Source organism: Mauremys reevesii, linkage group 1 (assembly GCF_016161935.1).
Source record: "Mauremys reevesii isolate NIE-2019 linkage group 1, ASM1616193v1, whole genome shotgun sequence".
Classification (NCBI taxonomy): domain Eukaryota; kingdom Metazoa; phylum Chordata; order Testudines; family Geoemydidae; genus Mauremys; species Mauremys reevesii.
Window position 1 is genome coordinate 351,128,310 of NC_052623.1, and position 14,207 is coordinate 351,142,516.

General features: G+C 44.9%; 1 long non-coding RNA gene across 5 annotated transcripts; it reads right to left on the bottom strand.

The window, feature by feature from the left end:
- Positions 1-1,646: 1,646 nt before the first annotated feature.
- LOC120404441 lies at positions 1,647-11,610 on the bottom strand. 5 transcript variants are annotated; one of them, XR_005598014.1, is made up of 4 exons: positions 11,403-11,431; positions 8,507-8,615; positions 3,790-3,948; positions 1,647-2,000 (listed from the first exon to the last, which is right to left on the bottom strand). It is a non-coding gene; the product is annotated as an uncharacterized LOC120404441 (long non-coding RNA). The 5 variants fall into 5 exon arrangements; XR_005598016.1 differs by having other exon boundaries at positions 8,467-8,615; positions 11,403-11,417; XR_005598004.1 differs by lacking the exons at positions 8,507-8,615; positions 11,403-11,431 and adding an exon at positions 11,551-11,610.
- Positions 11,611-14,207: the final 2,597 nt, after the last annotated feature.

Consider the following 14,207-nt stretch of genomic DNA (forward strand, 5'->3'; position numbering starts at 1 on the left):
TCATTTCAAATGTGTGCAGCTTCTGTTCCAGACACTTTGTCAGTACTCATGTTGCACAACCAGAAAGTAATGTTGGTAAACAGAGCACTGTATATAATCTGGTTTTAGCTGTCATGGGCACTGTTTTAAAGTTCCAAAAACTTTTATTCAGGCACATGAATGTTCTGCTGGCAGCAGTTATCTACTTGTCCCTGTCATCTTCAGAGTGGTTGTCATACCTTATGATGGAACCCAAGTAGCAGAAACTGTCTACTTGTTCAATGTTTACACCATGAATGACAAGTTTAACCTGTTTGTTGATTTTTGATATTACTATTAGTTCAGTCTTCTGTTCATTCAGTTTTAATCCCCATTCTCTGGCTGTTCGATACCAGTTAGTTGTAGCTTCTTGGCTGTATTCTTCCATAGAGGGGATAGAGATAAAAAGGGGATAGAGAATAAGACTGAGAATATATTATTGCCCTTATATAAATCCATGGTACGCCCACATCTCGAATACTGCATACAGATGTGGTCTCCTCACCTCAAAAAAGATATACTGGCACTAGAAAAGGTTCAGAAAAGGGCAACTAAAATTATTAGGAGTTTGGAACGAGTCACATATGAGGAGAGATTAAAGAGGCTAGGACTCTTCAGCTTGGAAAAGAGGAGACTAAGGGGGATATGATAGCGGTATATAAAATCATGAGTGATGTGGAGAAAGTGGATAAGGAAAAGTTATTTACTTATTCCCATAATACAAGAACTAGGAGTCACCAAATGAAATTAATAGGCAGCAGGTTTAAAACAAATACAAGGAAGTTCTTCTTCACGCAGCACACAGTCAACGTATAGAACTCTTTACCTGAGGAAGTTGTGAAGGCTAGGACTATAACAGCGTTTAAAAGAGAACTGGATAAATTCATGGTGGTTAAATCCATTAATGGCTATTAGCCAGGATGGGTAAGGAATGGTGTCCCTAGCCTCTGTTTGTCAGAGGATGGAGATAGATGGCAGGAGAGAGATCACTTGACCATTGTCTGTTAGGTCCACTCCCTCTGGGGCACCTGGCATTGGCCACTGTCGGTAGACAGGATACTGGGCTAGATGGACCTTTGGTCTGACCCGGTACGGCTGTTCTTATGTTCTTATAGGCATTATCATTACATTATTGCCAGCAAAGTCAAGGTGATGGATGATGTTCCTCAACATCCTACAGCCTTCACCAGTGTTACAAGGGGAGTTGGACAAGAAGCTTTTAGGTATAGAGCAAAAAGTATTAGATTGAATATGCATCCCTCTTTGACTCCAGTTTTCACTTCAAAGCACTCTGTCAGCTCACTGCTGACTCATACTGCAAGCTCTGCAATATTTGAATCAACTTGCTGCTAAAACGGTACCATGTGAGAGCTCTCCATAGAGCCTCTCAGTTACCAGAGTCGAATGTTCTGTTAAAATCAAAGAATGTACAACACAGGTGTTTGCTGAACTCTGTGTGTCTCCCCAAGATTGGACGAAAAAGCAAATATCTGATTGAGGGTGGAGCGTCCAGGTCTAAAACCAGCTTGTGACTCAGAAAGGATTTCCTCTGCTCTTCGCTTCATTTGACCAAGAATCACTCTACAGAATACCTTGCAAGGAATATTTGTAAGATTTATTCCTCAGCAGTTATCACAATCTTTCAGCTCACATTTCTTAAAGAATGGTACAACGTCTGAGCAGTGACAGTCTTCAAGGATTCACCCTTCATCCAAATGAGATTAACTAGTTTGCAAAGGAGCATGGCCATGCCTCTGCCATCATGTCTTAGCATTTCAGGCTGCATAGTATCTTGACCAGCTGCACTATTGTTTTTCAGGGATCTGGTGGCATCTTCAATTGCTGCTTCCAATAGAAGTTCTTCATCTTTACATGTTTACTGGAATGAGTATCTCTGAAGGGCCTGCACAGATGTGAGAGCAGAATCTGATGCAGGAGCCAAAATATCTGTATAGTGGCTCTTTATATATCACCTCATTTTTCTGTTAGAAGAAATGAGAATGCAATAAGCATCATTAATACTTAGTAGTAGTCGTAATTGAATTATTAATATTACCTTTCATTCAGAAGACTCACAAAACATTTTAAAAGCATGTGGGCCAAATTCTGCTCTGGCTTTCACTGGCATAAATCCAGCATAACCTCACTGACTTTGTGGTGAGTTACACCGGTGTAAAGGAGAGCAGAATTTGGCTCTGCATTGGGGAAGCATTAGCAGTGACACTATGGTGAAGGCTGCTTTAAGGATTTCAGTTGAAAGGGGGGTTACGTCCCTTTCTTTTTTTAATTCAGTGGTTTAGGAGTCCAAAAGTAGTTCAGCATGACTCCTTTTCAAGCCACTGAACTCAATATAGCAACTCTGGATTTACACCATTGTAAGTGTAAGCAGAATTTGGCCCACGGCAGACCAAATAGAGCAAATTCTGCTCGCAATTACAGCTGCGTAAGTCAGGAGTAACTCAGCTGAAGCCGTGAAGAGAGCAGATGGCAGGAGAGGAAGGATGGTCCAAGGGGTAGGATGCTAGCTGGCAACTTGGGTCAACTCACTGGCTGTGCCACAGATTCTTTCTGTGACTTTGGGCAAGCTGCTTAGGCTCAGATCTTCAAAGGTATTTAGGAGCCTAACTCCTATTGAAATCAATGGGAGTTAGGCACCTAAACACCTTTGAGGGCCTGAGCCTTAGCCTCTCTGTAGCTCAGTTCCCCATCTACAACATGGGGATAATAAGCAATTCCCTACCTCACCTATTCCCCACCTTCACCTGTACCTCACTTGCAGTAGCACCGACAGGGGTGTGGTGAGGATAAATACATTAAACACTGTGATGTGCTCAGATACTATGCTTATGGGGGGCTGCCGAATTACCTAAGAGACAGAGATGGTGGTTCTGGGGTTGCACTAGTGTAACAAATCACAATCTGGCCCGTGTTTATAAAGCACATCGGGATCCTTCAGGATTAAAGGAGCCATTTAAATAAGAAATATTCTTAACCCCACCATCTCGCCCACCTTCAGCCTGCCCAATAACCCTTGGCAGTGACAGTCATGGGCACAGAATGCAAGATCCGAGATCCAGCTGTGGCTTTCCCATTCCCTGCTCTGTCCTGCCCTCATTGCTCAAGATGGTCACTTAATCCTGACATGGGTTCTCAGTGAATTATCTCATCATTACCAATAATCCTATTTGCTGGATGGGGCTGCCTCTTGAATAGCCCCCCAGGGTATGGTTTCCTTTGATCCATCCCCTAAACGTATCCTGTCCTAATGACAAGCACTCCATTCGTTGCTCACTCTCATCAGGCTGATTGATGTGGGGCATGAATTGATTGCCAGCTGGGGTCAAGACAGTCCTTCCTGCTCTCTTCCCCACATCTCATTGCAGAGTATTGCACAATTAACCAGATGCGCTATGGGGTGCTTGGCTTTCCTCTGAAACACCATGTACAGGCCACCACCCAAGGCAGGTTATTGGACTGAGATGGATGGTTGGTGTAGTTTGATATGGCAGCCCTTGCATGTCCCTTGGCTGCATTCCATAAGTTCTTATGCTGCTGTCTGAGATCAGCATGGGTCTCCTAGCTACGGCAGTCGTTTGCCTTGCTTACCATCTTGGGCCAGATCCACAGCTGGTGTAAATCAAGTAAGTGGAGCTATTCTGATTTACTCTGGCTGGGGATTTGGCCACTTGGCTTCAGACTCTGAAAAAACAGCAGCTGCAGTAGGCATGTAGACCATGCAGATAATAGCTTCCAGCTGAGACAAGCTCTTACCAGCTTAGGAAAAGCAGGCTAGTTCTTCTGGTTCACCTGGTAAAAACTTCTTTGTGTGCCCTAGTGTGATCTTGTCTGAACAGCAAGTTTACAAAGAAGGGATTTTGCCAGTCGATTGTTCACTCTAATGTCTTCATGATACCAGGTAGGAGACTCACCCTGTAATAATATAATATAATATAATATAATATAATATAATATAAAAGTCATCCCAAAAATATGCTGAATATCCTGGCTGCAACCTTATTATGATTATGACTGAGCCATGATTATGACTTAGTTACACAGGTGTTACTTCATCCATCAGTGAAATTCAGCCACCTCAGTGTGGAACATGGCAGTTCTTAACAGCTCACAGAAATGCTACATTACTCTGCATAGAGAAGAGGTTCCTAAACTTGGATCGCAGCTCGTTCAGGGTAAGCCCCTGGTGGGCTGTGAGACACTTTGTTATCTGAGCATCCGCAAGTGTGGCCACTCGCAGCTCCCAGTGGCCGTTCCCGGCCAATGGGAGCTGCGAGTGGCCATATCTGCAGACGCTCAGGTAAACAAGGCATCTTGTGACCCGCCAGGGGCTTATCCTGAACAAGCCACAAACCAAGTTTGAGAACCCCTGGCATAGAGGATCCCCATATACAGTATTTCTATTTGGTGCTGTAGTTAACAAGCCATCTACATTTCAGCTCTACCACATGCTTTTCCAGCATTAATAATTTGCCCATTTTAAGTTGCAGCCAGACACAACTTGCTGTTTGTTAAACTCTGCAAGCCATTTGCAGTACATGAGGGCAATAACCATTGAACCTCTACGTTTATGAACAGTGCACTATATAATCTTATAAACCAGCAGATGGTGCTCTTTGGATTCGCTATCTACAGGTATACAGGTCTAGTTGTCTTCTACGTATAAACTCTCCAACATTATCCACATCTAGAACTGTAAGAAACTTTTATAACATGCCAGATTTACGGTTTGAGAAACCAACGTTGAATGTTGAGGGAAGCAGGGGCGATTTATGCCGCTGCATCAAACCATGACTGCTTTGCTTGAATTTTATTTTAAGTTTTTGAGGTCACGGGAACCTAATACTCGGAATGAAATCCAAGAGATACAGACACACACAGGTCAAAGCAGAAGCCGAAGGCTCCCATGCAGCTCCTGAGACCATGAACAGTCAAGTTGTGCTTAGCCTGGATATAGAGTTGGAGGGTTGTGTCTTATTTGGATTGATCTTGGTTTCATTTTTAAATAGGGAAGAAACAGACAAACATGTAAATCAGGCATGCCCATGTTTCAGTTAGAGCCCCAGGCTGCAGTGGGGTGGGGGGGATTCATTGCATCCTTGCTGACTGGACTGTTTAATCTGACAAAGTGTATTGGCACCCTTCCATCTCAGCCCCCACCCCCCTTCATCTCGAAAGCGTCTTCCTCAATGTTGTGTCTTTGATGCTTTTATAATGTAAAGCACTTGTACACCTGTAGGTGGGCTAAACCAGGAGTTCACTCTTTCCTCCCTGGAAAACAAATAGGGCCTCTGAACTGTTACAAGGCCACCCTGGCTGACCATTCAGCCCTGTGCTGGTTTCCTACCTTCTTGTTTATTTCTTTTATATTACAGTAGCATCTAGAGACTCTACCCGACACTGGGGATTGTGCTTGGCACTGTACAAACGTAGTGAGAGAATCCTGGTTTGGAAAATTTTATAATCTAAACAAAGAAGCCAGACAATAAGGGGGAGGAGATACATAGTAACAGGCAGGTGAAATGACTTGCCCAAAGTCACACGGAAGGTCATTTATAGAGCCCAGAATAGAACGTAGGTTTCCCGAGTCATAGGTGACTACCTTAGGCCTGATCTACGCGGGAGTGGGGGTGGGGGGGGGTCGATGTAAGATACGCAACTTCAGCTACGGGAATAGCGTAGCTGAAGTCGACGTATCTTATTTCGACTTCCCTCCCGTCCTCATGGCGCGGGATCGACGGCCGTGGCTCCCCCATCGACTCCGCTTCTGCCTCTTGCCCTGGTGGAGTTCCGGAATCGACGGGAACGCGTTCAGGGATTGATTTATTGCATATAGATGAGACGCGATATATTGATCCCCAATAGATCGATCGCTACCCACCAATCCGGCGGGTAGTGTGGACCTACCCTTACTCACTAGACCATGCTGTCTCCCTGATTGGGTCTTTATCGGACCTGCTCTTGGAAATGTTCAGTGACAATGTCGCTCACCTGATTACAAGGCCCATAGGTCACTTAGATCCAAATGTGTGTCTATCAAGAATGGACCTGATACTATTTCTGTGAATCACTAACATCTCAATTAAAAATGCAGCAGTATCTTGGAACTACTAGGTCCAGTGTTTTGGATAGTTCTGTTATTTGCTTTAGAAATGCCTTATCCACATTCTCTTCCTGATTTAGTGGTCTATGAGAGCCCTTTTATCTTTACCCAGAGACATTCGACTGGGCTGCCTCTCACCTCCTTCTGGACCTCGGAACAAGTATATAATGCAGCCCCTCCTCCTTTTTCCCACTGCCTTTCCTTTCTGAACAAGCTATACCCCTGTAGACCAGTGGTTTTCAAACTGGGCTACATGAGCTTTTGTCAGGAGGTATTGAGAAAAAGTCTGTAATGGCGGACAATGCACTTTGCCAAGTCTCACTAAATAATCTAATCATAGGTATATTAAGACCCTATCTCAGATGGGGGTATTATTTGGAAAGGGATACACAGCCTAAAAAGTTTGAAAACCACTGATCTATACCAATATTCCAGTCATGAGACTTATCCCCCAGGACTTTGTGATGCCAATTAAATCATAATTTATCTTTTCATCTGATTTCCCCACTGATTTCCATCTTGTTGCTCCTGCAACCCTACTGTAAATTTCCACGTCCCTTGCCCAAACATCTAACCCTTAGTTACCGTCAGTTTATTTATATTTGCCTGTGGGCTTTTGCCACCTGCCTCCGTTGAACCTAGTTTAAAGCCCTCCTCGCTAGGTTGGCAAGTCAGTTAATAAAGATGCTGTTCCCCTTCTTGGTCAGGTGGACCCCATCTCTTCCCAGTAGACCTTCTTATCAGAACAGCATCCCATGGTCAAAGAAGCCAAACCGCTCCCATCAACACCATCTGCGTAGCCATGTATTCATCTTCAGGATGCACATGTCCCTGCCTGGGCTCTTACCCTGATCTAACATCCCAACTTTAAATCCTAGTCTAGACCAGGCCTTGAAGGGTAACACAAGAGTTACTACTCCACTGCCTAGTTGCTCTTTACCGTGAAGACATTTTTGTCACAATTACTACTCTGATGCCTTTTGGTTTTGGTGGACTACACCTTTAAACTGCTAAGAAATCTGCCCAGACTGGGAAGACAGCTGCCATTTTGTTCTCAGAGTAGGTGCATCCTGTTACAGTGCAGACGTGCACACACAGTGCTCTCTCCCCAAGGAGACTTTGCTCTTGTTCTTTCTTCCTGATGGTTTCCTTAACGTACCACTGAGGGCATTTTAGATTGAAAGTCTGTCTCGCTCTCTGTTTGCAAATCTCACTGTAAGGACTGCAGTGTCTGTGTATCCTGCCTTGGTTTTCACTCCTGATGCAACACACGAAAGCTGCTCTGCTAATGTGGGTTTTGAAATGCATAGCATCACCTCCATTATTTGATAAGGGTGCGGGGAATCTAATTTACAATTCATTTTTATCCAGGGCTCCCATTTCCCCATTTTTTCTGCCCTTGACCCCCTTCCTTTAACAGCCTCTCTCTCTCCTCAGTCTCTAGCTTTGCTCTGTTGCTGTCCAAAGAGGGCATGCTGCCAGGACTCCTCTCGCTCCCTCTCCATGACTGAATAATAAATATGAGCTAAGTGGTGGACTGATGCCAGGGCATGCTTCTCACAAATATTCCCCCTAGATCCAAGATCAATAACACTTAGCTGTTCTTCTATACTTGAAGACAGGCGAAAAACCACATCATCTTCCCATGAGCACCGGAGGAGCCCACAAAGAAATCCATTTGCTTCCACCAGGCACCAACATGTGCTTTGAGGAACAGACCCCAGGCGTGTGCTTATGCTGTTAAATGCTCAGCGTGAGCATCATATTCTGTCCAGAGAACTGGGTGGGAGAAGGAAAATAACTGTGAACAGCACTGGGGATTTTCTCTTTCCATGGGGAAGGAGATGTGTTCCAAATGTATTGTGGCACATACTGTGCAGGTACCGATGCAGTCAGGATACCTGGCAGTGAATTTGGCAAGTGAGGAGTATTTTGGATGTGCCTAACACTTTAAGCCAAGATTCTGAGCTCATTTACACTGCTATAAATCCAGAGTAACCTCATCAATTTCAGCAGAGTTAAGACTGGATGGAAACTGCTGTCACGGAGATCAGAATTTGGTCCTTAGTACCTTGGCAATGCTCTATATTCATGCTCCGCTACTGATGTGGGTTCTTAAACAGTATCTCTATCTCTAGATACATCTCATTTAGTTAGTTACAAACACTTTTCAATTCAGCTTCCGGGAAGGTTGCCTTTTCTATCCTCCCTGGGCACCTTCGCTCTGCCATAATTTAGAGCCCTCTCTGGTGCCCCCTGGATTTCCCAGACTCGGATCTATTGATTATCCTCATTGTTCTGCATTAAAAGGCAAAGCTCACATCACTCACCCACTTGACATTGAGTTACAATTTAGCATGCTGAACATACCACTGAGCCATCTGATTTTTGAATGACTTAAGCGCTGGAAAATAATACATTGTTCTTGATGGGTTAATTGGAAATATCCATGTTTCTGAGTTTGCACTGGTGTTAGATACTGTCAAAGAGAGGGTGAAAGGAAGACCAAATTACAGAGCTTTAGAACGCTATGTCAAAAATAACACATTTTTGTCTCAAGAGGGGGAGCATTCTCGCTCCATTCCTGTCTTGGATACTTGAGAAACCTACCCCTCCATCAAAGTGCCAACATTCTGGTGTAGCTCAATAGGCCCCTGCTGTGCAAGCAACAGAGGAGAGGAATTAGGAGAGCTGCTAATTGCAGAGAGTTGGCTCTTCAGCTCAAGCTATAGTAGCTTGTACTTTTAGCTCTTGAGGTCTCCTGGTTCAGTCCCTGGTGAGCTGGCCAGGAGGGTGGCTATCATGCTGGTATTTAGCATTATTGCATTTTTGTGTTGTCTAAAATTGCATCATGGCCACATGCTTGAAGTCACTCTCAGCAGATGTAAGTGGGAGCTGAGGATGCTCAGCAGCAAATCGCAGCAAGAGTCTGATGGAATTTTAGTAAGGATGAAGTTTACAGGCTTCCATAGAAACGTAACAGGGTTCTATGCTAACCTAATGTAACCCCCCTATTATTTATATTGCAGTAGAAGCCCCAGTTATAGACCACGCCCACATTGCGCTAGGTGCTGCACAAAGGCAGAACAAAAAGTGCTAACAATCGGAAGTGTAGAATCTAATAGAATAGGCGAACCTTTATATGTTTTAAAAAAAAAAGATCCTATAGAGCAGTGGTTGTCAAACTAGGGCCGCCACTTGTTCAGGGAAAGCCCCTGGCGGGCTGGGCCGGTTTGTTTACCTGCCATGTCCGCAAGTTCAGCCGATCGCGGCTCCCACTGGCTGCCGTTCACCCCTCGAGGCCAATGTGGGCTGCAGGAAGGGCGGCCAGCACGTCCCTAGGCCCGCGCCGCTTCCTGCAGCCCCACTGGCCTGGAGCGGTGAACTGCGGCCAGTGGGAGCCACGATCGGCTGAACCTGTGGACATGGCAGGTAAACAAACTGGCCCTGCCTGCCAGGGACTTTCCCTGAACAAGCGGCGGCCCTAGCTTGAGAACCACTGCTATAGAGTTCTATCACCAGGGAAATAACTTTATATTACACAAGATGGGATTTTTCTATCAGGGCTGGGTATTCTGATATATTCTGCTATTGCTCTCAAATGCTGCCACGCTCTACTCCAATGATGTAATGAACTGGCCAGCGTATATTTGCACCACGGCTCTTTACTGGATGAAAAGAAAACTGCTCAACTGTGTGTCAGAAGCAGAGCTGTGCAATGACGGATTTTTCAGTTCTTTTGACCTACAGCAACCTGTTTTGTTTAGTTTTCTGGGGTTTGTAGGGTTTTATAAAAGATTTTAAAATAAAACTGAGGGAAATTGCAAAATGAATCATCTTTCCAAAACAAAAAGTCAAAACACCATTTCAGTATTTCTGAAACAAACCATTTTGACATTTCCATTTTTTTCATTTTTCCCCAATTTGCCAAAATTAACCAGAATCCACAAATTGTTTTTGTTAACCCAAATCTGTATTTTTTGATGAAAAAGTAGTTGCATGAAAAATTTCCTCCAGCTTGAATCAGAAATTTAAAACGAAAAGCGATACTCTTTAGCTCAAGTGGCAGAAGGCTATGCTTTAGGGCAGTGGTTCTCAAACTAGGGCCTCCGCTTGTTGCTGCTCCAGGCCAATAGGGGCTGCAGGAAGGGCGGCCAGCACATCCCTCGGCCCGCTCCGCTTCCTGCAGCCCCCATTGGCCTGGAGCGGTGAACCATGGTGAATCACTGCTTTAGGGAAGTCTGACTTCAACATAAGTTGCTGCTGGGAAATTCTGAGCATGCAGGCTGTGTGTAGCTTTGTAACCTCTGCAAAATCTGAGCTGGCAGTGGTTTTGCTGAAATATATTTCCTTTGGTTTCTACTAACAGTTTTTGTTAATGGGGCACCTCTCTGTTCCCAAAGAATTTCCCAATCCCTATATCTACTGTTCAGCTCCACTGAAATAATTGCAGCCCTGGCTGAGGTGGTGGCCAGCTTCCAACTTGCACATGGCACAACAATAAAGGAAGCTTCAATTGTGGCAAGAGCAAATGCCCAATGTTATGACAAGTGCCTTGGAGTCTTGTGGGATCACCGCATGGAGCAGTTGCAGAAAGTCTCATCTGAAACAGCCCCAAAACAGTGAGCTTAATGGACCTTAATTTGCCTCCTGTGGAAAGATGAAGGATTAATTTGGCCCCGTGGCTGCAGGAAATCTAGTTGTTTCCAGTCATGCATTTCCTACTAGCCCATGCCTTCCAGGTGTTTTATAGGAATATTGCAGCTATTCTTCTCTTTCTTATGAGGGATGTATGATTCAGATAGGTAAGGGAGTGCTAATATACAGACACCAGATTCTCCAAAGACCAGGTGAGTGTGTATCTCAGGATACTTAGAACTGATAATTAATTACACTAAAACTCCCAGTAAAGGAAAAGAGCTAACAACTATCCTGAATATGTCCAGTTTGGCCTGATGTTTGCATAATACAGACCTAAGTTTTCTGTCCTGACGTGCACTGCTTCTTGTGAAAAATACAGCTTGGAGTGTTTGTTTGGAACCTATTTGTCCTTTGGTTGACCCAAAGTCCTGGGCCTGGGCACAAAGGGGAATTTTCCCAAGACATTACGCTGTGGTGGCGTGCTAATCTGTAACATAGATAAATTCATGGAGGATAGGTCCATCAATGGCTATTAGACAGGATGGGCAGGGATGGTGTCCCTAGCTAGCCTCTGTTTGCCAGAAGCTGGGAATGCGCGCCAGGAAATGGATCACTTGATGATTACCTGTTCTATTGATTCCCTCTGGGGCACCTGGCTGTTGAGATGAGTTCCTGTCTGCATCCTGTAAAACTTGCCCATACCGGTATTGCCCTGGCCTCTTCTTTTGTCATTCAGTGTTGAACGCATTCTAAAACAATATGCATTTCCTCACCTTTTGGGGGCGAAGCCAGACTTTAAGGCACCTGCTCCCCTACTTGGTGTAAACTTTGCTTGTGCCAATCAGAAACGAACACAAACAGGTTTTGGGCCCCGTCCCCTATGACACATCTATGATGTCATAGTTGGTACTTTAGGCCTGCCTGCCATGTGCAGGCAGGGAGAGGAGAAAGAAAAACGAATCCTGTGTATCTTGTGTATACCCGTAACCGAGCCTGATCACCTCGAAGCCTCTCTCTCAGCTCACGTGTTTCAAACAGAGTTTCTACGTTTGCCGGTCCTTATGCGTTGGTTTGTATTTGTAAGTATCGGTTATTACTAAATGCTTCATCTTTGTTTATAAATATTGTTAGTAGATATTTTAGTCATTGTGTGTTTTAAGTTTCATTAACTCTATTACCTAATCATACGCTGCTCTCTTACCCCTTGTAATTATCCCCAATAAAACTTTAAATTGATTAACTTTAGTTGTGTGTGTGTGTGTCTGCAGTTTGCATTGTGACCCATAGTCTCCTGGCATCCCTTACCAATATAGTCTATTGCCACGTGCAGCCTGGTAAATAACAGGCCTGCATTTTCTTTCGCCCCTGCGTGTACGTGGCAATCCACACTGGCATTGGCCACTGTCTGAAGACAGGATACTGGGCTAGATGGACCTTTGGTCTGATGCAGTATGGCCGTTCTTATGTTGGAGCATGGGAACTCCTGAACATTTTCTCTTCAGCTACAGCAACCTGGGAAGGGAGTTTGGGGGCTAGTGATAGAGACAGGAGGGATTTAAGGAGAAAGATCTAGAGAAGTATCTTTGAGGCAAGTGACAACTAAGTGCCCGTATATGCTAATGACCTACAGAGGTCTGAAGCACACAAACCCCATGCAGGAGAGAGGAATTGTTTAGGATGGAACATGGGGGCAAAATATAAGGGTTCAGACCAGTTCTTGTTTAATCTGAAATGGATCAGTGGTACCTATTTCTGACCCAACAAGATGTATTTGAGTCAATATAGTCTGCTCAGTTGGGGACCATTGATGTCAATGGCAAAACCCTCACTTCAGTAGCACTTAAACCAGGCCTTAAGGGATGCTTTTAAAATATTTTCCCTGAAACAAGCAGCTGCTGCAGTTTCCCTATCTGCAAGATCCTCCACACCACACTCTTGCAGCATCGGGGGGGTTAGGGTGCACCCTTCTGTCATGCTGCTTACGAGGGATTTTTCATCTTGTCCTGAGGCCATGGAGACCACGTTGAAATGCTGAAGCTTGATCCACTAAGCCCCCCAAACCCCTCTTATTAATTATTTCCTTCTGTGTGTCCTGCCCGTGAGCTGTCACATCCATGCCTGAGTCTCCCCAGACAACGCCGCTGATGTGGCACAAGGAGGCATCAGGGAGACTAGACAACATGAGCTGTATTTAACATGCAGAGACAATGACAGGGATTACAAGGGTTTAAGATGCAACAAAAGGTGAGCGCTAAATTGACATTTTGATTGACTTACAATAGGAGTTGTTAGAGATGGATTAGCACGCCAAGGGCACGAGCACTGCTGGGAAAGGGAGCGGTTCTCAGAGCAGTCAAACTTCAGCACAATTAGTTCCTTAGTCGTGGAACTTCAGACTGGAGGCTTGCATTTTCCTGGCACTGAATGGAGGGTGTGTACCTGACAGTGTCAGAGAGTCTGTGCCTGTATTTAGAATCATAGAATATCAGGGTTGGAAGAGACCTCAGGAGGTATCTAGTCCAACCCCCTGCTCAAAGCAGGACCAACCCCAACTAAATCATCCCAGCCAGGGCTTTGTCAAGCTGGGTCATAAAAACCTCTAAGGATGGAGATTCCACCACCTACCTAGGGAACCTATTCCAGTGCTTCACCACCCTCCTAGTGAAATAGTGTTTCCTAATATCCAACCTAGACCTCCCCCATTGCAACTTGAGACATTGCTCCTTGTTCTGTCATCTGCCACCATTGAGAACAGCCGAGCTCCATCCTCTTTGGAACTCCCCTTCAGGTAATTGAAATTTGCAATCAAATCCCCCCTCATTCTTCTCTTCTACAGACTAAATAAACCCAGTTCCCTCAGCTTCTCCTCATAAGTTATGTGCTCCAGCCCCCTAATCATTTTTGTTGCCCTCTGCTGGACTCTTTCCATTTGAGCACATCCTTTCTGTAGTGGTGGTCCAAAACTGGATGCATTACTCCAGATGTGGCCTCACCAGTGCAGAATAGAGGGGAATAATCACTTCCCTCAATCTGCTGGCAATGCTCCTACTAATACAGCCCAATATGCCATTAGCTTTCTTGGCAACAAGGGCACACTGTTGACTCATATCCAGCTTCTCGTCCACTGTAATCCCTAGGTCCTTTTCTGCAGAACTGCTGCTTAGCCAGTCGGGCCCCAGCCTGTAGCAGTACATGGGATTCTTCCTTCCTCCTGTCCTTGTTGAACCTCATCAGATTTCTTTTGGCCCAATCCTCCAATTGGTCTAGGTCACTTTGGACCCTATCCCTACCTCACAGCATATCTACCTCCCACCCAGCTTAGTGTCATCCATGAACTTGCTGAGGGTACAATCCATCCCATCCTCCAGATCATTAATGAAGATGTTGAACAAAACCGGCCCCATGCTCGACTCCTGGGGCACTCCGTGTG